Genomic DNA, 24,608 nt, shown 5'->3' on the forward strand with positions numbered 1-24,608 from the left:
AGTTTCATTGCTTTTTATCCAGTTTCAGGTTTTTATTTCATAGATTTCCACTCCGATCCTTATTATTTCCCTTCTTGTCTTCACCATGGATTTAATTTACTTTTCTTTCTCTAGCTTCTTAAGGTAGAAGCCGAGGTCATTGATTTGAGATCTTTCTTGTTTTCTAACATGGCTTTTATTGCTATAAATTTCCTAAGTCTTGCTTTATAGGCATCTCCAAAATTTTGGTAAGTTGTGTTTTTATTTTCATTCAGTTCCAAATCTTTTCTACTTTCCCTTTTGATTTTTTCTTTCACCCACATGTTATTTAAAAGTCCTTTTTTCAGATTCTGTATATTTGGAGATTTTCTATAGATCTTTCTGTTATTAATTTATAATTTAATTCCATTGTGGTTAGAGAAGATACTTTGTATGACTTGAATCTTTTAAAATTTCATTGTTTTTTGTTTTTTTTTAATTTTTTATTTTTTTAACTTCAGTAACATTGGATTATAACATAATATAGCTTTCACATGTACATCGTAATATATTTCAAATTCTGTGTAAATTATATCATGTTCACCACCCAAAAACTAATTATAGTCCATCCCCTCACATGTGGGCCTAATCACCCCTTTTGCTCTCCCTCTGCCCTTCCCCTATGGTAACCACCAATCCAATCTCCATTGCTATGTGTTTGTTTGTCATTGTTCTTATGTTCTACTTATGAGTGAGACCATACGGTATTTTTCTCCCTCTGACTAATTTCACTCAGCATAATACCTTCAAGGACCATCCATGTTGTCACAAATGGCCGGATTTCATCATTTCTTATGGCTGAGTAGCATTCCATTGTGTATATATACCACATCTTAACCATTCGTCCCTTGATGGGCACCTAGGTTGCTTCCAAGTCTTGGCTATTGTGTATAATGCTGCAATGAACATAGCGGTGCATGTATCTTTATGCCTTTGCATTTTCAAGTTCTTTGGATAAATATCCAGGAGTGGGATAGCTGGATCATATGGTAGATCTATTCTTAATTTTCTGAGGATACTCCATTCCATAGTGGCTGCACCAGTTTGCACTCCCACCAGCAGTGTACGAGGGTTCCCTTCTCTCCACATCCTCTCCGACACTTGTTGTTTCCTGTCTTGTTAATTATAGCCATTCTGACCGGAGTGAGGTGATACCTCATGGTAGTTTTGATTTGCATTTCCCTGATAGCTAATGATGTTGAGCATCTTTCATATGCCTGTTGGCCATTTGTATATCTTCTTTGGAGAAATCTCTGTTCAGATCTTTTGCTCATTTTTTAATTAGGTTGTTGGTTTTCTTGTTGTTGAGCTGTATGAGTTCTTCATATATTTTGGATATTAACCCCTTAACTGATATATGGTTTGCAAATATCTTCTCCCAATTATTAGGCTGTCTTTTCGTTTTGTTGATGGTTTCCTTTGCTGTGCAGAAGGTTTTTAGTTTGATTTAATCCCATTTGTTCACTTTTTCTTTTGTTTCCCTTGCCGGGACAGACATGGGACTTGAAAATATGCTGCTAAGACTGATGTCAAAGAGCGTACTGCCTATGTTTTCTTCTAGAAGTTTCATGGTTTCAGGTCTTACATTCAAGTCTTTAATCCATTTTGAGTTGATTTTTGTGCATGGTGTAAGGGAATGGTCTACTTTCATTCTTTTGCATGTGGCTGTCCAATTTTCCCAACACCATTTATTGAAGAGACTCTCCTTTCTCCATTGTATGCTCTTGGCTCCCTTGTTGCATATTAGCTGTTCATAAATGTGTGGGTTTATTTCTGGGCTCTTGATTCCGTTCCATTGATCTGCATGTCTGTTTTTGCGCCAGTACCATGCTGTTTTGGGTTCTATGGCTTTGTAGTATATTTGAAATCAGGGAGTGTGATACCTCCAGCTTTGCTCTTTTTTCTCGGGAATCCTTTGGCTATTCGGGGTCTTTTGTTGTTCCATATAAATTTTAGGATTCTTTGTTCTACTTCTGTGGAAAATGTTGTTGGAACTTTGATAAGGATTGCGCTGAATCTGTAGATTGCTTTAGGAAGTATGGACATTTTAACAATGTTAATTTTTCCAATTCAAGAGCACAGAATATCTTTTCATTTCTTTGTGTCTTCGATTTCTTTCAACAATGTTTTATAGTTTTCGGTGTACAGATCTTCCACCTCTTTGGTTAAGTTTATTCCTAGGTGTTTTATTCTTTTTGTTGCAATTGTAAATGGGATTGTATTCTTAATTTCTCTTTCTGCTACTTCGTTGTTAGTGTATAGAAATGCAACTGATTTTTGCATGTTGATTTTGTATCCCGTGACTTGACTGTATTCATTTATTGTTTCTAAAAGTTTTTTAGTGGATTCTTTAGGGTTTTCTAGATATAAAATCATGTCATCTGCAAAGAGTGACAGTTTCACTTCTTCTTTTCCAATATGGATCCCTTTTCTCTCTTTTTCTTCCTCTCTTTTTCTGCTTTTGATTGCTCTGGCGGGGACTTGCAATACTATGTTAAATAAGAGTGGTGACAGTGGGCATCCTTGTCTGGTTCCTGTTCTTAGAGGGATAGCTTTCAGTTTTTCTCCATTGAGAATGATATTTGCTGTGGGTTTTTCATATATGGCCTTTATTATGTTGAGGTATTTTCCTTCTATACCCATTTTATTTAGAGTTTTTATCATAAATGGATGCTGTATCTTGTCAAATGCTTTGTCTGCATCTATTGAGATGATCATGTGGTTTTTATTCTTCATTTTGTTAATGTGGTGTATCACATTGATAGATTTGTAGATGTTGAACCATCCCTGTATCCCCGGAATGAAATCCACTTGATCATGATGTATGATCTTTTTAATGTATTGTTGTATTCGATTTGCTAGTATTTTGTTGAGGATTTTTGCATCGATCTCCCTCAGTGATATTGGCCTGTAATTTTCTTTTTTTGTGTTGTCTTTGTCTGGCTTTGGTATCAGGATAATGTTGGCTTCATAAAATGAGTTAGGAAGCCTCCCCTCCTCTTCAGTTTTTTCAAAGAGTTTGAGAAGGATGGGTGTTAAGTCTTCTTTGAATGTTTGGTAGAATTCACCAGGGAAGCCATTTGATCCTGAACTTTTATTTTTTGGGAGGTTTTTGATTGCTGTTTCAATCTCCTTACTGGTGATTGGTGTATTCAAATTCTCTACTTCTTCTTGGTCTAGTTTTGGAAGGTTGTATCTTTCTAAGAATTTATCCATTTCTTCTAGATATCCAATTTGTTGGTGTATAGCTTTTCATATTATTCTCTTATTATCTTTTGTATTTCTGAGGTGTCCATTGTAATCTGTCCTCTTTCATATCTGATTTTGTTATTTGAGCCTTCTCTCTTTTTTTCTTGGTGAGTCTAGCTAAGGGTTTGTCAATTTTGTTTATCTTTTCAAAGAACCAGCTCTTGGTTTCATTAACATTTTCTATTGTTTTTTTAGTCTCTATTTCATTTATTTCTGCTCTGATTTTTATTATTTCCTTCCTTCTGCTGATTTTGGGCTTTGTTTGTTCTTCTTTTTCTAGTACCTTTAGATGTGCTTTTAGATTGTCTATTTGGGATTTTTCTTCTTTGTTGAGGTAGGCCTGAATTGCTATAAACTTCCCTCTTAGAACTGCTTTTGCTGTATCCCACAGATTTTGGCATGTTGTATTTTCATTTTCATTTGTCTCCAGGAATTTTTTGATTTCTCCTTTGATTTCTTCATTGACCCAATCGTTGTTCAGTAGCATTTTGTTTAGTCTTCACATTTTTGTGGGTTTTCTGGTTTTCTTCCCGTAGTTGATTTCTAGTTTCATACCTTTGTGGTCAGAAGAGGTGCATGGTAGTATTTCAATCTTCTTAAATTTATTGAGACTTGTTTTGTGGCCTAATATGTGATCAATCCTGGAGAATGTTCCACATGCATTTGGAAAGAATGTGTATTCTGTGGTTTTTGGATGGAATGTTCTATGTATATCTACTAAGTCTATCTGTTCTAATGTATCATTTAAGGCCAGTGTTTCCTTATTGATCTTCTGTTTGGATGATCTATCCATTGGTGTAAGTGCAGTGTTCAAGTCCCCTACTATTATTGTGTTACTGTTTATTTCTCCTTTTATGTCTGTTAATAATTGCTTTGCATATTTAGGTGCTCCTATGTTGGGTGCATCGATATTTACAAGTGTTATATTTTCTTGTTGGATTGTTCCCTTTATCATTATGTAGTGCCCATCTTTGTCTCTTGTTACAGTTTTTGTTTTAAAGTCTATTTTGTCTGATATAAGTATTGTTACCCCCACTTTCTTTTCTTTGCCATTTGTGTGGAATATCTTTTTCCATCCTTTCACTTTCAGTTTGTGAGCGTTTTTAGGTCTGAAGTGTGTCTCTTGTATGCAGCATATACATGGGTCTTGTTTTTTTATCCAATTGGTGCATTTATTCCATTGACGTTTAAAGTAGCTATTGATAAATATGTATTTATTGCCATTTTGTTACTTTTTTTTCTGGGTGTTTTAGTAGTTCTTCTGTTCCTTTCTTTTTCTCTTGCTCTCTTCCCTTGTGGTTTGATGGCTTTCTTTAGTAATATGTTTGATTTCATTTGTCTTACTTTTTTGCTTACTTATTATAGGTTTCTGATTTGTGTTTACCATGAGAATCCTATTTAATATTCTATGTATATAACAGTCTATGTCAAGTTGATAGACACTTTAGCTTGACCTCTTTCTAAAAGCTCTACTTTTTCACTCCCCTCTTCCCACATTTTATGTTTTTGAAATCATATACAGTCTCTTGTTTAGTGTGTGTCTATCCATTACCCTCTTATCATTGAAATAGGTGATGTTAGTACATTTGTCTTTTAACCTTCATATTATCTTCACAGGTAGTTGATCCACTACCTTTACTATATTTTTACCTTTACAAGTGATTTTGTTGCCTGTTTTTTTTTTGTTTTTTGTTTTTTTGATAATTTTTTTAATCTCTATTTGTGGTCATCACATTCCCACTTAAATAAGTCCCTTCAGCATTTCTTGTAGAATTGGTTTCTTGGTGATAAGCTCCTTTAATTTTTGCTTGTCTGGGAAGCTCTTTATCTCTCCTTCCATTCTGAATGACAACCTTGATGGATAGAGTATTCTTGGCTGTAGGTTTTTTCCTTTTAGCACTTTAAATACATCGTGCCATTCTCTTCTCGCTTATAGGGTCTCAGCTGAGAAGTCCACTGATAGCCTTATGGGCTTTCCTTTGTATGTCACTTGTGACCTTTCTCTTGCTGCTTTTGGGCTTCTCTATCTTTAATTTTGGACATTTTAATTATAATGTGTCTTGGTGTGGGCCCCTTTGGGCTTATCTTGTTTGGAGCTCTCTGTGCTTCCTGTACTTGGATGTCTGTTTCCTTCCTTAGGTTAGGAAAGTTTTCAGCTATTTCTTCAAATAGATTTTCTGCCCCTTTGCCTCTCTCTTCTCCTGGGACACTTATAACATAGATATTAGTATGCTAGATGTTGTCCCAGAGGTCACTTAGACTGCCCTCATTCTTTTTTAATTCGTTTTTTCTTTTATCTGTTCAGATTGCGTGATTTCCTCTAGTCTTTCATCCAGCTTGCTGATCGATTCTTCTGTATCTACTCTGCTATTGAGTCCCTCTAGTAAAGGTTTCACTTCCAATATTGTATTCTTCATTTCTGATTGGTTCTTTTTTATATTTTCCAGTTCTTTGCTGATGAGCTCACTGTGTTCATCCAGTCTTCTCCAATATCTGTGCGCATCCTTATGAAATTTTGTTTGAACTCTTTGTCAAGTAGGTTGCTTATTTCTGTTTCATTTAGTCCTTTTTCCTGGGTTTTGTCCTGTTCCCTTGCTTGGAAAGTATTCCTTTGTCTCCTCATTATGCCCCTTTCTCTGTACTTATCTCTATGAATTAGGTGAGTCGGCTATGTCTCCTGATCTTGGAGAAGTGGCCTTATGTATGAGATGCCTTATAAGGCCCAGCAGTGTGATTCCCCCTCGTCACCAGTCCAAATGATCTAGGAGTGACCCCTTTGTGGGCTACTTGTGTTTTTCTGCTGTGGCAGGGTTGCTCTTACTGCAGGTACCCAGGGAGTCTAGTCTGTCCTTCCCTAGCCCGCTGTTTGTAAATCTGGTTTGGGGAGCCTCAGCACCGTTGGCTACAAAGTCTATCAGCGCACTCCTGTTGCAGTTTTCCTCTTAATTGGGTTGGTACCCAGTGTAGCTGGTTGCTAGGCTTACAGTTGCTATGGGCCTCAGGCCTGCAAGGGTGTTGTCAGTTCTCTTAGGAGTGCAGCTGAGTGGGGCTGGCCCTTGGCAGTGGGCACTCAATTGTTTCAGGCTTTGGAAGGTGGGGCTGATCCTTTTTATGGTTATTTGTGAAGCACAGGTCTTCTGTCACTGAGAAGCCTCACCCTCCACAGGACCACACACACTGTCAACACAGTCCTGGTCTGTGCACACTTCCCAACCCTCTGGAGTGTATCCCAATACCACACTGCAGAGGCCCCCACCTCTCCACCAATGCCCCCAAAGTTCACCTGGTCCTCACACAGGCCCTGCCCCACAGAGGTAGACACACTCGCCTGCCTGGAGAGGATCAAAGAACTCAGTCAATGCAGGCCAAAAAGTAGCCTGAGGGCCTACCGTTGGGTGGGGCTGGTCCCTAGGGCAGGCTGCCTGCCCTGGCTGAACTGGATAGAATCTGTGCCCTAGTGGGTGTGGCAGACCCCTGGGCTAACAGGCCAAGGGAAGAACCTCAATGGCGTTGGTCCACCGGGGTCTGTGTCAGCATGCCTGGACCAGGTCAGAACAATGGCCTCCACCAATGTCTCAATTGGTCCCTCCTCTCACCAAGATGCCCCCAGAGCCCACCAGGTGAGTCTCATTTCACCAAAGGACTGTCAGCCTTCTCTCTGGTGATTTCAGGTTACTGCAGTGAGTGAGTTTGTGCATGGCCCTTTAAGATCCGGGTCTTTTTGGCTTTTGGCTGATAGCTTTTCTGGAGGTATCCTTGCTGCAGTTAATAGCCAGCGAAGCCAGACAGTAAGACCCTCGTCTCAGTTGGGCTGAGTCTGAAATACGATTACAGCAGTATCGGCCCCGGCTCCTGACCTCACTCCATGATGGAGGGCTGCATACCTTAGAGTGGCTCCTGCCTGGCCAGCTGAGAAGTTCCCTGCTCCCAAAGGTGGTGTTTTTTTCTCTCCAGCAGGAATTTCTGCCTCTTCCGCCTTAGTCAGGACTGTCCCTTGTTGTGGGAATTCTTTTAATCCAGTTTTAAGTTTTCTATGCAGGATAATTTTTCCAAAAATTGTAACCTGGTTGTGTTTGTGGGAGAAGATGAGTTCAGAGTCTGCTTATGCCGCCATCTTGACGAGATCCCATTGAGTTGTTTTATCACCCAGATATGACATATCTTGTTAAATGTTCCATGTGCACTTGTAAAGAATGTATATTCTGTTTTTTTAGGTCAAGTGTTCTACAAATGTCAAATAGAACCAGTTAGTTGACAGTGTTGCTGAAGTCTTCAAAGTCTTTACTGATTTTCCGTTTAAGTGTTCTATCAATTATTGAGAGAGGGGTATTGAACTCTTTTTTTTAAATTGAGATATTATTGACATGCAACATTGTATTAGTTTCAGGTGTACAGCATAATGATTCAATATATGTATATATTGCAAAATGATCACTACAATGTCTAGTTAACATCCATCACCACACATAGTTGCAATTTTTTCCTTGCAAGAGAACTTTCAAGATCTATTCTCTTAGCAACTTTCAAATATACAATACAGTATTACCAACTATGGTAACCATGCTGTACATTACATCCTCAGGACTTATTTATTTTATAACTGGAAGTCTGTACCTTTTGACCACCTTCAGCCATTTCACCCACCCCAACCCTCCACTTATTTGCTATAATTCTTTGTTTTGTTATTTTAGTGATTGCCATAGGGCTTTTAATTTACATCCATAACTCATCACAGTCTACCTTCAAGTGATATTACACCCTTTAAGCACAGTATTAGAACCTTATAACAAAATGCTTCTAATTCTCACTTCCCAACCTTTGTGCTATTGTCCTACATTTTACTTTTACATATCTTGTAAACTCAAAACTATATTGTTACTATTATTGTTTAAATGGTCGATTATCTTTTAAAGAGATTTAAGTAATTTAAAAATCTTATATATTTAACCATGTAGCTACCACTTCCATTGTTTTTCATTCCTTTTGTAGATCTAGATTTCTATCTGATATTTTCCTTTCACTAGAAGGACTTCCTTTAACATTCATTGTAGTGTCAGTGTGCTGGTGATGAATTCTCTTGGCTTTTGTGTCTAAAAATGTATTTTACCTTTGTTTTAGAAAGATATTTTTGGTGCGTATACAATTCTAGGTTCCACTTTTTCTTTTAATACTGTAGATATGCTGCTCCTGTCTTCTCATTTGCATTATATCCAGTGAGGAATCTGCTGTGGATCTTGTCTTTGTTCTTCTGTATGTCATGTCTCTTTCTTCCTCTTCCTGCTTTTTTCTCTTTATTACTGGTTTTGAACAATTTTATAATGGTATAACTTGGTATAGTTTTCTTCATGTTTCTAGTGCTTGGGGTTCATTACACCTCTTAGATCTGTGGGTTTCTAGTTTTCACAAAATGCGGAAATCTTTAATTTTTAAATAATAGTAACAAATATTTCCACACTCATCCATAAAATAGAATTACGTATTTTATGGCAATAGGTATCAATATCCTGAAAATATACCAGCAATATGGTAATGTTTTACATGTTACTTAACATTTGTGACTTATGCATAGTTTAGTATCTTCATAGTTTTGACCAATTTCAGTCTAGGGTTTGTGGCTTCATATCAAATTTTATGAATAGACTACTGGAAATGAGCTCATATGAGTTCAGTTTTTTTAAATTGTATGCTCTAGTGTATGTTATTTTAATAAGATATGTCAGTGAATAACTAATAATTTGAGGGAGGAAAGCAAGAACTTTCCTATTGATTTAAAAATGGTTAGAAAATATAATGATCTTGATATTTTTGCCTTTCACAATAGTAAAATAACACCAAAATTGACAAAGTGCCTAGAAACACACCTGAAAAGAAATATGCAGCACTTTTGTGAAGAAACCCATACATCTCTGTGGAATATGCAAAATGTGACTAAATGGAGAGACGTATCTTACTTTTGGATGAGAAGATTCAATATTATATAAATGTCAGTTCTTTTAATTTAGTCTATAAATTACTACAATACCAAACAAAATCTCAATAGGCTATTCTCAGAATGCCAAAATGATTCTAAAGTTCACCTGGAAATGTAAACCTTAGGAAAATAATGAGGGGAAATTCTGAGAAATAGGAAGAATGGACTACTCTACAAGGTAAGCATTTGTACTGTGAATCAACAGTAATTCAAACAATGTGTTAATAGACCAAAGTGACCCAATAATGAATTCTGTAATACATTTTAAAATTAAATCGTTTACTTTGTAATCAGAAAGATTTCTTAAAAGACTAGGAGGAATTACACCAAAGTTTTACAGTGATTATTTCTGAGTGTTGGTTTCATAACAGACTTTCTTTTGTTTTTCACATGTTCTATAGTGTGGTCACATGAAATTAGAAAATAATAACTTGGCCACACAGCCATGGTCACATAGCCAGTTAAGCAGTAGAAACAAATGCTCTTTGAGTCCAAAGCCTATACTCTCTTGTTTTTTAAAAAAAAGATTAAAAAAATAAGTAATATACGGTACATAATTGAAAAGATACAAAAAGACATATGGTGAAAAGAAGTCTGCCTCCCACCTCGATCTTCAGTTATCTAGTTCTTTTCCCCAGAGGCAACCAAGGCTAGTTTCTTTGTATCCTTTCAGAGATAGAAAATGTAGCTACATGTTTGTGTGTGTGTGTGTTTTCTTTTTAAACAAAAATGGTAAATAGACACACATGCACACATTCTCTTCAGTACTTTGCTGTTTTTGTTGATACAGCCTGGAGATCTGATCATATCAGTCCATAAAGATCAGCCTTTCTCTTTTTAACAACTGTACAGTGTTCTATTAAATGGATGTTTGCATGATAATTTATTAACCAGTTCTCAATCTATTGCTGTTTCAAATAATATTGAACTTACTATTTTTACACATATGCTTAGAAATACACGCGAGAGAATATAGGTAGGATAAATTCCTCTAAGTGGATTTGCTAGGTCAAAGGTGATACTTAGAATATATGGCTAAATTGCTCACTGCAGAGGGTGTCCGACTTTTACATCACCCATGATGCATGTGTATCTTCCACCATATGCCTGCCCACTGGGGTTTTGCCTTCTCTATTCTCTTTTCAGCGTAGCACACTACCTAACTCGAAGTCCTAATTCTAGCATTTACTAGGTTTGTGACTTTAGGCAAGTCAATTTAATCTCTCTGAACCTTCTTCCTCAATGGAAATAATATTATTTTTCTATAGTTTCCATCAAAATTAAAGGTGATAAGTGAAAGACCAAACATTACACAAATGGTAGGCAGAATCAATATTTTTATATATTCTACATGTAAATAGTTCTTGTACTTCCCCTCCACTTCTCCACCTCTATTCTTAGCACAGCAAGTGTTCAGGCTTTATTATTCATCTACTTGCTTTCAGGATCTTTCTCACAGGCCCTTCCCCCTACCCCCAAATCCGATGGTCAAATGAATCTTCCTGAATTCAAGTTCTCGTTGTGCTACTCTCCTGGTTTAGAAAAAGAAAGACAGAAAAGCTGTATAACTAAGAGGAAATTCTGTACTTATTTTCCATTATCAAGCCTAACCCTACCTTCCCAAGGGATTTCTCACTACTGCCTTTGGCCGTTGTTATATTTATAATTTCTTTTCAATATTCCTGCATAGACAGAGTGGTATTATGTGCCAGGTTAAATTATTGGTGCAGTCAGTTGCCCTAATCAGTAGTTTACACTTCAGCGTTCTAAACAGAAAACCCATACTAGAGAGGTAGCTATCACAAAAGCATCTACTATCCATATTTTGATTAATACTAGACAGATGCTTTTTTAATTAGCACACTGAATGTCAGAAATGGATTTTCATTAAGTTGATGGTTTGTAATTAGCATGATGAACATTAGAAATTAAAGGTGTTCAAGATATGTATTAGTTGATTGGCTAAAGTGTTCAGACACTCCCCATTATTTCATGAACTGGGTATAAGAATTCAGCAAGTTCTATATGCTTTACCCTTAGAGGTGGTTCCCAAAGCTTGAACCCCACTAGTCCCATGACCATTAGACATTGGGTCTAATGATTTCTGGTTGTTTCCTGCCCATTTAAAGGAATATTATCACATCTGGTATGAGTGAACCTTTCATGCAAAGTGAAATCAAATCATCCAAATTGGGAACAGAACTAGAACTTCACCATGCTTACAAAACAAGTTACATGAACAGTTTTGTACTTGCTTATAATAAATGCTTAACAAATGCCTATGAGCGGCAGAATCTGATCTAAGGCTTACTTTCATTATATCCTGTTATCAAGGTTATGGGGGAATAGCCAACTCTCATCCATGTTAAACATAGTTTTTTACCAACAAAATCCCTAAGAGTTGTGCATGATGAAACTGCTTTGGATCAGCTGGGAAGAATTGGATGTATATTTTTAACAACATGAACACCCTTTCACTTCCTGTAAAACACCATATGACAGCTTCCTGCATGTTCTGTTCCCCATTTCTGAAAGGCGCACTGTGAATGCCCAAATTCGGTATCCTCGTGAAGCCTTACCTGATTTCAGATAGATCCCATCCCCTTTCGATTGTAATAGTATTCAATCTGCATGTCACTTAACGCACTTCGAAATTTGTCTTCGTGGTCCACTTTCCACTTTTTATCACTTGATAGAGTGTTTCTTTTTTTCAATTTGTTTTTATTTTTTTATCTTTTGACCCCCTTTGACACACTTCACCCATTTTCCCAGCCCCCACTCTCTGCCTATCTATGAGGTTGGGTTTTTTCTTTTTCTTTTTTTAGATTCCACATATAAGAGAGATAATATGTTATTTGTCTTTCTCTGACTTATTTCACTTAGTCTAGCACCTTCGAGTTTCATCCATATTGTCACAAATGGCAAGATTTCATTCTTTTTTATGACTGAAAAATATTCCATTACACATAGACAGACAGATAGATAGATAGATACAAAGACAGACAGATAGACATATATATATATATATATATATATATATATATATATATATATATATCAGTTTCTTTATTCCTTCATCCATTGGTTGACACTTAGGTTGTTTCCATATCTTGGCTATTGTAAACAATGCTGCAATAAACATGGGGGTATATATATCTTTTTGAGTTAGTGTTTTCATTTTCTTCAGATAAATACCCAGAAGTGGAATTGTTGGATCATACGGTAATTTTTTTTTTAAAGATTTCATTTTTTTCCTTTTTCTCTCCAAAGCCCCCTGGTACATAGTTGTATATTCTTCATTGTGGGTCCTTCTAGTTGTGGCATGTGGGATGCTGCCTCAGCGTGGCCCAACAAGCAGTGCCATGTCCGCACCCAGGATTCGAACCAACGAAACACTGGGCTGCCTGCAGCGGAGCGCTCGAACTTAACTACTCGGCCACAGGGCCAGACCCTGATCATATGGTAATTTTAACTTTAATTTTGTAATTTTTAATTTTTTAACTAACCTCCATAATGTTTTCTGCAGTGGCTGCACCAATTTACACTCCCACTAACAGTGTACAAGGATTTCCTTTTCTCCACATTTTTTTTTTTTTTAAGGATTGGCACCTGGGCTAACAACTGTTGCTAATCTTTTTTTTTTTTCCTGCTTTATCTCCCCCAACCCCCCCTGTACACAGTTGTATATCTTAGTTGCAGGTGCTTCTAGTTGTGGGATGTGGGATGCCGCCTCAACGTGGCCTGACTAGCGGTGCCATGTCCTCGCCCAGGATCCGAACCCTGGGCCGCTGCAGCGGAATGCGCGAACTTAACCACTCGGCCACGGAGCCGGCCCCTCTCCACATTCTTGCCTACACTTGTTATTTCTTCTCTTTTTGATAATAACCATTCTAACAGGTACTAGATGATATCTCATTGTGGTTTTGATTTGCATTTCCCTGATGATTAATGATGTTGAGTGAGTTGAGCATTTTTTCATCAACCTATTGGCCATCTGTATGTCTTCTTTGGAAAAATGTCTATTCAGATCTTCTGCCCATTTTTAAATCAGATTATTTTTCTGCTACTTTTATGAGTCCTTTATATATTTTGGATACTAACCTCTTATCAGATATATGATCTGCATACATTTTCTCCCACTCTGTAGGTTGCCTTTTTATATGTTGATGGTTTTCTTTGCTGTGCACAAGTTTTTTAGTTTTAGTTCCATTTGTTTATTTTTGCTTTTGTTGCTTTTGCTTTTGGTGTCAGATTCAAAAAATCATTGCCAAGGCCTGTGTCAAGGAGCTTACTGCCTAGGATTTCTTCTAGGAGTTTTAAGGTTTCAGGTCTTACATTCAAGTCTTTAATCCACTTTGACTTAATTTTTGTGTATGGTGTAAGATAGTGGTCTACTTTCATTCCTTTGCATGTGGCTGTCCAGTTTTCCCAACACTATTTATTGAAGAAACTGTCCTTTCCCCATTGTATATTCTTGGCTCCTTTGTTGTAAATAAATTGACCATATATGCATGGGTTTATTTCTGGGCTATCCATTCTGTTCCCCTATTTACATGTCTGTTTTTATGCCAATACTACACTGTTTTAATTATTATAGCTTTGTAATATAGTTTGAAATCAGAGAGCATGATGCCTCCAACTTTGTTTTTCTTTCTCAAGATTGCTTTGGCTATTTGGGGCTTTTTTTGTGGTCCCATACAAATTTTACGATTGTTCGTTCTATTCCTGTGAAAAATGCCACTGGAATTTTGATAGGGATTGCATTGAATCTGTAGATCATTTTGGGTACTATGGACATTTTAATAATATTAATTATTCCAATCCATGCCCATGGAATATCTTTCCATTTATTTGTGTCTTCTTCAATTTCTTTCATTAATGTCTTGTAGTTTTCAGTATACAGGTCTGTCACCTCCTTGGCTAAATTTATTCCTGGGTATTTTATTCTTTTTGATGAATTATAAATGAGATTGTTTGCTTAAATCCTCTTTATGATAGTTTATTAGTGTATAGAAATCCAACAGATTTTTGTATTGATTTTGTATCCTGCAACTTTGCTGAATTTGTTTATTAGTTCCAATAGTTTCTGATGGAGTCTTTAGGGTTGTCTATATATCATTTCACGTCATCTGCAAATAGTGAGTTTCACTTCTTCCTTTCCAATTTGGATGTCTTTTACTTCTTTTCTTTGCCTAATTGCTCTAGTATTTGCCAATACTATATTGAATAAAAGTTGTGAGACTGGGTCTCCTTGTCTTCTTCCTGATCTTAGAGGAAAAGCTTTCAGCTTCTCACCATTGAGTATGATGTTAGCTGAGGGCTTGTCATATACGGCCTTTATTATGTTGAGGTATGTTCTCTCTATACCCACTTTGTTGAGAGTTTTTATCATAAATGTATGTTCAGTTTTGTCAAGCACTTTTTCTGCATCTATTGAGATGATCGTATGATCTTTATCCTGCATTTTGTTAATGTGGTGTATCACACTGACTGATTTGCAGATGCTGAATCATCCTTGCATCCCTGGTATAAATCCCACTTGATCACGATGTATGATCCTTTTAATGTATTGTATTGTTGAATTTGGTTTGCTAATATTTTTGAGGATTTTTGCAAGTGTGTTCATCAGGGATATTGGCCTGTAATTTTCTTTTCTTCTGGCATTCTTGTCTCATTTGGGTATCAGGGTAATGCTGGCCTCATAAAATGACTTTGGAAGAGTTTCACCTCTTCTATTTTTTGGAAGAGTTTGAGAAGGATTGGTACAAATTCTTCTTTGAATGTTTGGAAGAATTCACCAGTGAAGCCACCTGGTCCTGGACTTCTGTTTGTTGGGAGGTTTTATTATTATTATTTTTAATTGAGATAACATTGGTTTATAACATAAATTTCAGGTGTGCATCATATTTCAACTTCTGTATAGACTACATTGTGTTCACCAGCAAAAGTCTAGCTTCCATCTGTCATTGTAGAAATGTCCTCCTTTATCCCTTTCACCCTCCTCCCACCCTCCTTCCCCTCTGGTAACCACCAATCTGCTCTTCGTATCTGTTTGTCTGCTGTTGTTGTTGTTATCTTCCACATACGAGTAAAATCATACAGAATTTGTCTTTCTCCGACTTATTTTGCTTAGCATAATACCCTCAAGGTCTATCCATGTTGCCACAAATAGCAAGATTTTATCTTTTTTATGGCTGAGTAGTATTCCATTGTATATATATACCACATCTTTATCCATTTATCTGTCTATGGGCACTAGGTTGTATTCAAGTCTTGGCTATTGTAAATAATGCTGCAATGAACATAGGGGTGCATCTATCTTTTCAAATTAGTGTTTTTGTGTTCTTTGGATAAATATCATGAAGTGGAATAGCTGGACTATACAGTTCTATTTTTAATTTTTTACAAAATATCCATACTGTTTTCCATAGTGGCTGCACCAATTTACAATCCCATCAGCAGTATATGAAAGTTCCCTTTTCTCCACATCCTCTCCAACACTAACATTATTTCTTGTCTTTTTAATAATAGCCATTCTGATGGGCATAAAGCGGTATTTCCTTGTGGTTTTGATTTGCATTTCCCTAATAATTGGTGATGTTGAACACCTTTGTGTGTGCCTGTTGGACATCTGTATATCTGCTTTGGAAAAATGTCTGTTCAGATCCTCTGCCCATTTTTTAATTGGGATGTTTGTTTGTTTAAATGGGATGCTGAGTTCTTCAGATATTTTGGATATTAACCCCTTATCTAATATACAATTTGCAAATATCTTCTCTAATTTGTAGGTTGTCTTTTTGTTTTGTTGATAGTTTCTTTTGCTGTGCATAAGCTTTTTAGTATGATGTAATCCCGTTTATTTTTTCTTTTGTTTCCCTTGCCTGAGGAGATACATCCAAAAAAATATTTCTAAGACCGATGTCAAAATATGTACTGCCTATGTTTTCTTGAAAGAGTTTTCAGGTTTCAGATCTTACACCCAAGTCTTTAATCCATTTAGAGTTAATTTTTGTGTGTAGTGTCGGATAGTGGTCTACTTTCATTTTGTTGCATGTGGCTGTCCAGTTTTTCCAGCATCATTTATGGAAGGGACTTTCCTTTCTCCATTGTATGTTCTTGGCTTCCTTGTCCAAAATCAACTGTCCATAAATGTACGGGTTTATTTTTGGGCTCTCAATTCTGTTCCATTACTGTGTGTCTGTTTTTCTGCCAGTATCATGCTGTTTTGGTTGCTATAGCTTTATAGTATATTTTGAAAATGAGAGAGTGTGATACCTCAGGCTTTGTTCTTTTTCCTCAGGATTGCTTTGGCTATTTGGGGTCTTTTCTTGTTCTGTATAAATTTTAGGGTTCTTTGTTCTATTTCCCTGAAAAATGCTGTTGGGATTTTGGTAGGGATTGCATTGAATCTGTAGATTCCTTTAGGTAATATGGAATTTTTTTTGAGAAAGATTAGCCCTGAGCTAACATCTGCCACCAATCCTCCTCCTTTTGCTGAGGAAGATTGGCCTTCAGCTAACATCTGTGCCCATCTTCCTCTATTTTATATGTGGGATGTCTGCCACAGCATGGCTTGATAAGCAGTGCATAGGTCCATGCCCAGGATCTGAACCAGCAAACCCCAGGCAGCTGAAGTGAAGCACAGGAAGCACGAGAACTTAACTGCTACACAACCGGGCTGGCCCCTACTATGGACATTTTAACTATATTAATTCTTCTAATCCTTGAGCACAGAATATCTTTCCATTTCTTTGTGCCTGCTTTGCTTTCTTTCAACAATGTCTGATAATTTTCAGTATATGGGTCTTTCACCTCCTTGGTCAAATTTATTCCTAGATACTTTATTCTTTTTGTTGCAATTGTAAATGAGATTGTATTCTAGATTTCTCTTTCTGCCAGTTCATTGTTAGTGTATAGAAATGCAGCTGATTTTTTTTTAAAGATTTTTTAAATTTTTCTCCTTTTTCTCCCCAAAGCCCCCTGGTACATAGTTGTATATTCTTCATTGTGGGTCCTTCTAGTTGTGGCATGTGGGACGCTGCCTCAGCGTGGTTTGACAAGCAGTGCCATGTCCGCGCCCAGGATTTGAATCAACGAAACACTGGGCTGCCTGCAGCAGAGCGTGCGAACTTAACCACTTGCCACCGGGCCAGCCCCAAAATGCAGCTGATTTTTACGTGTTGATTTTGTACCCTGCAACTTTACTGTACTTGTTAATTACATCTAATAATTTTTTGGTGGCTTCTTTAGGGTTTTCTATATATAAAATGATGTTATCTGCAAATAGTGACAGTTTTACCTAACTTTTATTTCCTTTTTCTTGTCTAATTGTTGTGGCTAGGACTTTCAATACCATGTTGAATAAAAGTGGTGAGAGTGGGCATCCTTGTCTTGTTCCTATTCTGAGAGGGATAGCTTTCAGGTCTTCACCATTTAATATGATGTTAGCTGTGGGTTTGTCATATACAGCCTTTATTATGTTAATGTACTTTCATTTTGTCCCCATTTTATTGAGAGTTTTTAACATAAATGGATTCTGAATCTTGTTAAATACTTTCTCTGTATCTACTGAGAGAATCATGTGATTTTTATTCTTCATATTGTTAACACAGTGTGTCATGTTGATTGATTTGTGGATGTTGAACCATCCTTGCATCTCCGGAGGAACCTGACTTGCTCATGGTGTATGACTTTTTTAAAGTGTTGTTGTATTTGAATGGCTATTTTTCTTTTGGAGAATTTTTGCGTCTATGTTCATCAGTGATACTGGCCTGTAATTTTCTTTTTTTGTGTTATCCTTGTCTGGTATCAGTGTAATATTGGCCTCATAAAATGAGTTAGGAAGTATCTCCTTCTCTTCAATTTTTTTTGGGAGAGTTTGAGAAGAATAGGTATGAAATCCTCTTTGAATGTTTGGTAGAATTCACTAGAGAAGCCATCTGGTCCTGGACTTTAGTTTTTTGGGAGGTTTGGAGTACTGACTCAATCTTACTAATAATCGGTCTGCTCAGATTTTCTGTTTCTTCATTAATTCAGCCTTGGTAGGTTGTATGTTTCTAGGATTTTGTTCATTTCTTCTAGGTTGTCCAATTTATTGGCATATAACTGTTCATAGTAGTCTCTTATGATCCTTTGTATTTCTGTAGTTATCAGTCATAACATGTTTTCTTCTATTTTTGATTTTATTTATTTGAGTCCTCTCTTTTTTCTTGGTGAGTTTAGCTAAAGGTTTGTCAGTTTTGTTTATCTTTTCAGAGAAAGAGCTGTCTTTCTGTCTCCTTCAATTCCTAATGATAACTTTGTCAGGTAGAGTATTTTTGGTTGAAAATTTTTTCTTTTCAGCAGTTTGAATGTATCATGCCACTCCCTTCTGGCCTGCAGGTTCTGCTGAAAAATCTGCTGATAGTCTTATGGAGGTTCCCTTGTATGTAATAAGTTGTTTTTCTCTTGTTGCTTTTAAGATTCTGTGTCTTTAACTTTTGACATCTTAATTATAATCTGTCTTGGTGTGGGTTTCTTGGGTTCATCTTATTTGGAACTCTCTCAGTTTCCTGGATCTGGATGACTGTTTCCTTCCCTGGGTTAGGGAAGTTGTTAGCCATTATTTCTTCAAATAAGATTTCTGCCCCTTTCTCTCTTTCTTCTCTTTCTGGGAGTCCTATAATGCAAACGTTAGTCCATTTGACGTTGTCCAATAATTCCCTTAAGCTATGTTCACTTTTATCTTTACTTTATTCTTTTTGCTGATCTGATTGGGTGAGGTCCACTGCCTTGTCTTTGAGTTCACTGACTCTTCTGCTTCATCTAGTCTGCTGTTGAACTTCTGTAGTGTATTTTTCAGTTCAGTTATTGTGTTCTTCAGCTCTGTGACTTCTATTTGGTTTGTTGTTAGTGCCATCAAGTCAACTGTGACTCTTAGTGACCTTGCGTACAGCAGAGCAGAACCCTGACAGACTTTGTGCCACCCTCTCACTTTTTGGTGCTGTATCAGGCAATGCTCTGCTGCCTTTCATGAGGTTTTCATGGCCAATGTTTTCAGAAGTGGATGGCCAAGTCCTTCTTACTAGTCTGTCCTACTCTGGAAACTCCACTGAAACCTGTCCACCATGGGTGACCCTGCTGGTATTTGAAATACTGGTGGCATAGCTTCCAGCATCACAGCACCAGACAGCTGCCATAGTATGAGAACCAACACACAGGTGGTGTGGTTCTCTGACCACGAAACAAACCCAGGCCATGGCAGTGAGAGTGCCGAATCTTAACCACTAGACCACCAGGGCTGGCTATCTGGTACTGTCTTACATTTTCTATCTTTTTGTTTTCTCATTGTGTTCATCCATTCGTCTCCCCAGTTTGGTGAGCATTGTCATAACTGTTACTTTCAACTCTCCGTCAGGTACATTACTTATCTTTGTTTCATTAAGGTTTTTTCCTGAAGTTTTACCTTATTCTTTCATTTGAAACATATTCCTTTGTTTCTTCATGTTGCTTGACTCTCTGCGTTGGTTTCTATACAGTAGATGAAACAACTACCTCTCCCAGGCTTGAAAGAGTAGCCTCATGTAGGTGATAAACTTGTCTTTCAACTCTGCCCTAGCTCTTGCTTGTCTCTCAAACCTTTGTGCTTATACAAGCAGCATATTATATTCTTAATAGCTCCCAGTAGCTGAGGATGTGCCAAGACCTGTCAGTGTCCTAAGGGGAGAACTGCAGCACCTAGATTCAGGCTGATTGGGAGACCCTCAGACAGCAGCTTTTAAAAGTATGCAAATATATAAGTCCTGTGGGACCAAAAGCATAAGCCCCACTGGCCACCAGACCCAGGTGATCTGGAGGTGTCCCCTGGGCAGCAGTCACAAAAATTGGGGTTCCAGATGAGTGTATAAGCTCTTTTCTGGGAGATAATGTTGAGCTGGAGCAAAGCAGAGGGAGAGTGCCAAGATGGTGTCCATAACCTGTTCCTTGAGAGCAGCTGTGTAGGCCACTAGATATGTGCCAAACCCGATGCATGCCCCTTCAAGTGGAAGCTCCAGGACTAGTAAAGAGGCCTCCTTCACAGAAAGACTGGGGAGTATGCCTCGGTCTGCTGTGTGTGCAGTGCGCTGGACGTGGTAGCTTGCCAAGAACTGTCTCTCCAATTGCCACAGTCCTGTGGGACCCAGGAATGCAAACTCCCAGCCTCCAGAGCCAGGGGATCGTGGTGTGTTCCCTGGGCGGCAGCCTCAAAAACTGGGACACGAGACACATGTAAAGCTCCTCTACAGGAGACACTGGCACTCTGGAGCTCAGCAGACAGGGAATGTGAATACAGCATCTGTCTTCTGAGGTCTCTGGAAAAATTACTGACAGCCTCTAGATGTGTGTTTAATTAGAAGCCTCTCCCTTAGGCTGCAGCCAGGATGATTAGCTGTTTAACAGGCCTCCTTGAGAGAACGACCGAGCTCTTGCGTCTTGCCCCCTGCCCTGGGGGTAGTAGCTGTCTACCTGGGGGGAGTAGCTTTCTCCATTGGTTACAATCCTGTGTGACCCACAGGCGTAAGCCTCACTGGCCACCAGACCAAGGTGATGTAGGTGTCCCCTGGCAGCAACCATAAAATTCGGGGTGCCAGACAAGGACATAAGCTTCTTTCTGGGTGACACTGATTGTTACAGTTCCATGGGGCTAGGGATGCAAGTCCCCCTGGCCTCCAAAACCAGGTGATCAAGAGTCGTCCCCTGGGCAGCAGCTGTAAAAGTTGGGGCACCAGACACTTGCAAAGCTCCCTTCTGGGAGATACTGGTGCTTTGGAGCATGGCAAAGGGAGAGTGCAAAGATGGTGCCAGCCAGGCCCCAGAGAGTGCTCCAGCAGGCTCCTAGATGTATGTGGTAAATTACATGCCTGGCCCTCAGGCTGATGCTTTAATATAAGCAGGTGAGCCTCCTTCACTTTAAGTCTGGGCGTGACTGGCTGCCTCTGAGCTGCACCCTGGGGCAGGTGAGTCTGAACCACTTCCCAGATAGCTATAATCTTGTGGATAGTGGGATGTGAGCCCTGTTCGTTTTCAAAGTTATATGTTTTGGGGGCTTGTCCCACAAGAGCAGGTCTTATAAGTTGGGGTGACCTATGTGGGGTTTGAACTCTTTGCTCCTCAGGGAGAAGCTCTGGCTTTGAGTTCCCTCCCGACTGTGGGTCACCACGCTGGGGGTGGGATTTATGGTGAAACTGTGTCCCAGCCTCTCCTACCCTCTTTGACATGCTTTTCTTCTCATTCACCCAATGGGTAGACATCACTCAGCCAGCCTTCCCATTTTCTAAAGAGGAAATTATTCCACATGTAGCTGTAGGCTCAGTGTGTCCATGGGAGGAGGTGAGTTCAAGATCTTCCTGTCACCATTTTGAACCAGAATCCCCATGCTAGACTAAGATTGAGAGTGGAATCATAAGCAACCAGACTTTTTACTCCTCAAACTATGTAGCATAGTGGTTTACTCATAGTACATGTAAATAAGGACTGAATACATGAATAATGGAATAAATATGCTCAAGTCACTGTCAGTGTTGGGAGAAAGGACATTCATTCATGCTGCAATTACTGACTGCTTACCATGTAGTAGTAAGCATTTTTCTAGGTTCACGGGAGGTAGTAATCAACACAACAAAGTCTCTGCCTTCAGAGAACTCATTCTAGGGCAGAAGACAAACAATAAACATAATATATAGTGATATGTAGTGGTAAATGCTATGAGGGAAAACAGGGTAAGAGAATAGCAGAGTGGTTTAGGGACGCTACTTTAGATGAGGGTAGAGTCGGGGATATGCAGGAATCTTGAAGGCTACGATAGCTCTGAGTGTTTATGAGTGTGATGGGAAATCTACCAAGTCTTTTCTCTGAAAACACTGCCAGCAGGCCATAGATAGGACAATGGGTTATCTCTCTGAGTCTGTGGCAGAGTCTCCTGCTTGTCTCCCAATATTCACCGTCCCTTTCTTGAGTAACAGAGCAGCTGGAGCGTAACTAGGTACACAGTCACATAGCTAAAGATGACATATTCAAGTCTCTCTTGCAGGTCATGTGACTAAGTTCAGGACAAAAGCAAAAATAATTTGTGCGTCTTGCAGATCGTGCTGTTAGTGGTCATGTCTCACCCTTGTCCGTTTCTCTCTTCTTGATCATTTGGACACAGATATGTTGGCAACAGCTGAAGCAGCCATCATGAACCATGAGCAGGAACCCAGAGGTTCTTGAAAATGGCAGAGCAACAAAACAGGAGTTGGGTGAAGAGTCCCAAACTGCTTATGCTCTGTTAAGAAAGGAATAAACTTCTATCTTATATAAGCTATATTTGGGTTTTTATTACAGCAGAAGTAACTTGTACCTTAATTCAGGGGCATATTGGAGAAGCAAGGAAGCTACTGACAAGGAAGTTAATTACATAACCAGCAAGTGTTTATGGTATAGCTCCAACAATTCAAAAGGCAACGGCTCTTGATAAAAAGGCAGTATGGTATTCTGGAAAAAAATTAAACCTGTTCTTTCAGCCCCACCTCTGCCATTTACCAATCGTAAAAGTTTAAAAAAGTCATAACATGGCTAAGTTCCTGCTTCTCCATCTACAGTACAGGGTTGTTGTGTATAATACTATATATCAAAACATTTTGAAAATATAATACAGCTTATAAATAAATTATTATAGCATCTAGTTCACAAAACAACTTATTTAGGCTTATCAGTGCTAGCCTTAATCACTCAAATGATTCCTTTCATGATTTACAACTGAAAAGAGGAGGATGAACTAAGCCACTTGGAAGATCCTTCCCAAGCCTAATATCTAATCTTTGAAGGTAAATAATGCAACATGTCAGCGGTCTCTGGGACTAAATTAAGATTTTAAGTATACGAAGAGAATTTAAAATTTATCATGCTATCCTAACATTCTTTGGACAGTTTGCCCCAAATCTTTCCTTAGGAATAATTCAATTTCAATCCACTCCTCATTGAATATTCGGCAGGAATGACTGACTGACTCCCTGGCACCCCTATCCCCTTGGCCTCCACCCTAAACACAAGACCTGAATGCCAAGGGAGTATGTAAGCATGCTCCTGAGAGCAAATGAGATCAAAGCTTACTAACTAAAGGGTGGTCAGAAAGGTAATGTAATAATGTTTGTGGAGGGAGGACATCTTTCACGTTTCCGACCTGCCTAAGAAGAGCCAGCCCACGTTACAGACTCTCAGATGAAGCCAGGACCCACAGAGCCAGAGCTGTTTTTAGCCCATTCTCAGCTTACCGAGTCCTCTCAAGCAGAGTTCTTAGAATGAAGCCAGCAGAGTAGCCCTGCTCTTTCTCTTTGGGGTTAAACAAAGGTGGCTTTAAAAAAATACCCAAATCTTCCAGCCAGTCACCAATAACTTATTTTGGAGCAGTGAGTGAACAGTTATATCTCAAGATTAAAAAAAAAAAATCCCCTACATCCAACTTTTCCATTGGGAATAAAAAATAAGCCCCAATTGTCAATAGAGTCAAATCTCCCAAATGTGCAAATTGTATTAATTATAAGTTTTCCAAAATATGTGGTGTGACTATAAAGTAATGACATGGATTGGTATAAGTATCTTTAGGGCAGCTCCTTTGGCTAACACATTCAAATTTCACGAAGGTAACAAGATGTATGAAAATAATTTTATCTGTATTGCCCAAAGCTCACTCAAAGCCTAAAGGCATCCCCACCCTTTGAACAATTCACGCTATCGATAAGATAGAATAAAAATCTTTACATTACCTTTACTTAGAAGAGAATTCTCAGGCCTTGATGTATAAAATACATAGTATATTACATTTTTCAGGATTTAAAATATAAGATCTCAATAAAGCTGGAGGAAAAGAAAATAGAAGAAAACATTTATAAAGTGCCTATGGTGAAGCTGGAGCCCTACTAGGCCCCTGACCTCACCTGATCCTCCCAGCGACTCTGTGAATTAGGCATCAACCTCATTTCTCCAAAGAGGAAACGGAGTGAAGCAACTTGTCTGCAAGTAAACGATAAAGTCTGCCTAACTCAAAAGTACATTTTAAAAAGTTACTTTAGATAGCAGTTTAATGTAAGAAATAAGACAAAATTTGCTATTGGGAATTTTTTTTTAGCAAATCTAGGGTTTCAACCTAAAAATATTTATACTTGCCTTGTAATTTGGCTTCTTTAGATGGTTTAAACCTTTCTTTCATGTGTTTATTGCTTCTATTAGACTGTAATTTCCCTGCGGGCAGACAAAGGACTAAATTTTCTATTCTTTGGAACACAAACAGACTGGCAAACACTGTTTCTGTAAATGGAGGCACTCAAGAGACTTGTTTTTCAGTAAATCTGAAAACCAAAATGACTCTTAAAAA

General features: G+C 38.2%; 2 long non-coding RNA genes across 2 annotated transcripts in view; one reads left to right on the forward strand and one right to left on the reverse strand.

Annotated features, from left to right (window-relative positions):
• Window positions 1-24,608, forward strand: part of LOC138920409 (uncharacterized) — a 110,807-nt gene that overhangs the window by 9,787 nt on the left and 76,412 nt on the right. The gene's annotated exons all lie outside the window — the stretch shown is intronic.
• On the reverse strand, window positions 10,561-24,535 carry LOC106782464 (uncharacterized). The gene is made up of 5 exons (XR_001379610.3): window positions 24,401-24,535; window positions 24,172-24,247; window positions 24,001-24,091; window positions 22,366-22,520; window positions 10,561-10,770 (listed from the first exon to the last, which is right to left on the reverse strand). It is a non-coding gene; the product is annotated as an uncharacterized lncRNA (long non-coding RNA).

The sequence above is a fragment of the Equus caballus genome, chromosome 23, assembly GCF_041296265.1.
Source record: "Equus caballus isolate H_3958 breed thoroughbred chromosome 23, TB-T2T, whole genome shotgun sequence".
Lineage (NCBI taxonomy): Eukaryota > Metazoa > Chordata > Mammalia > Perissodactyla > Equidae > Equus > Equus caballus.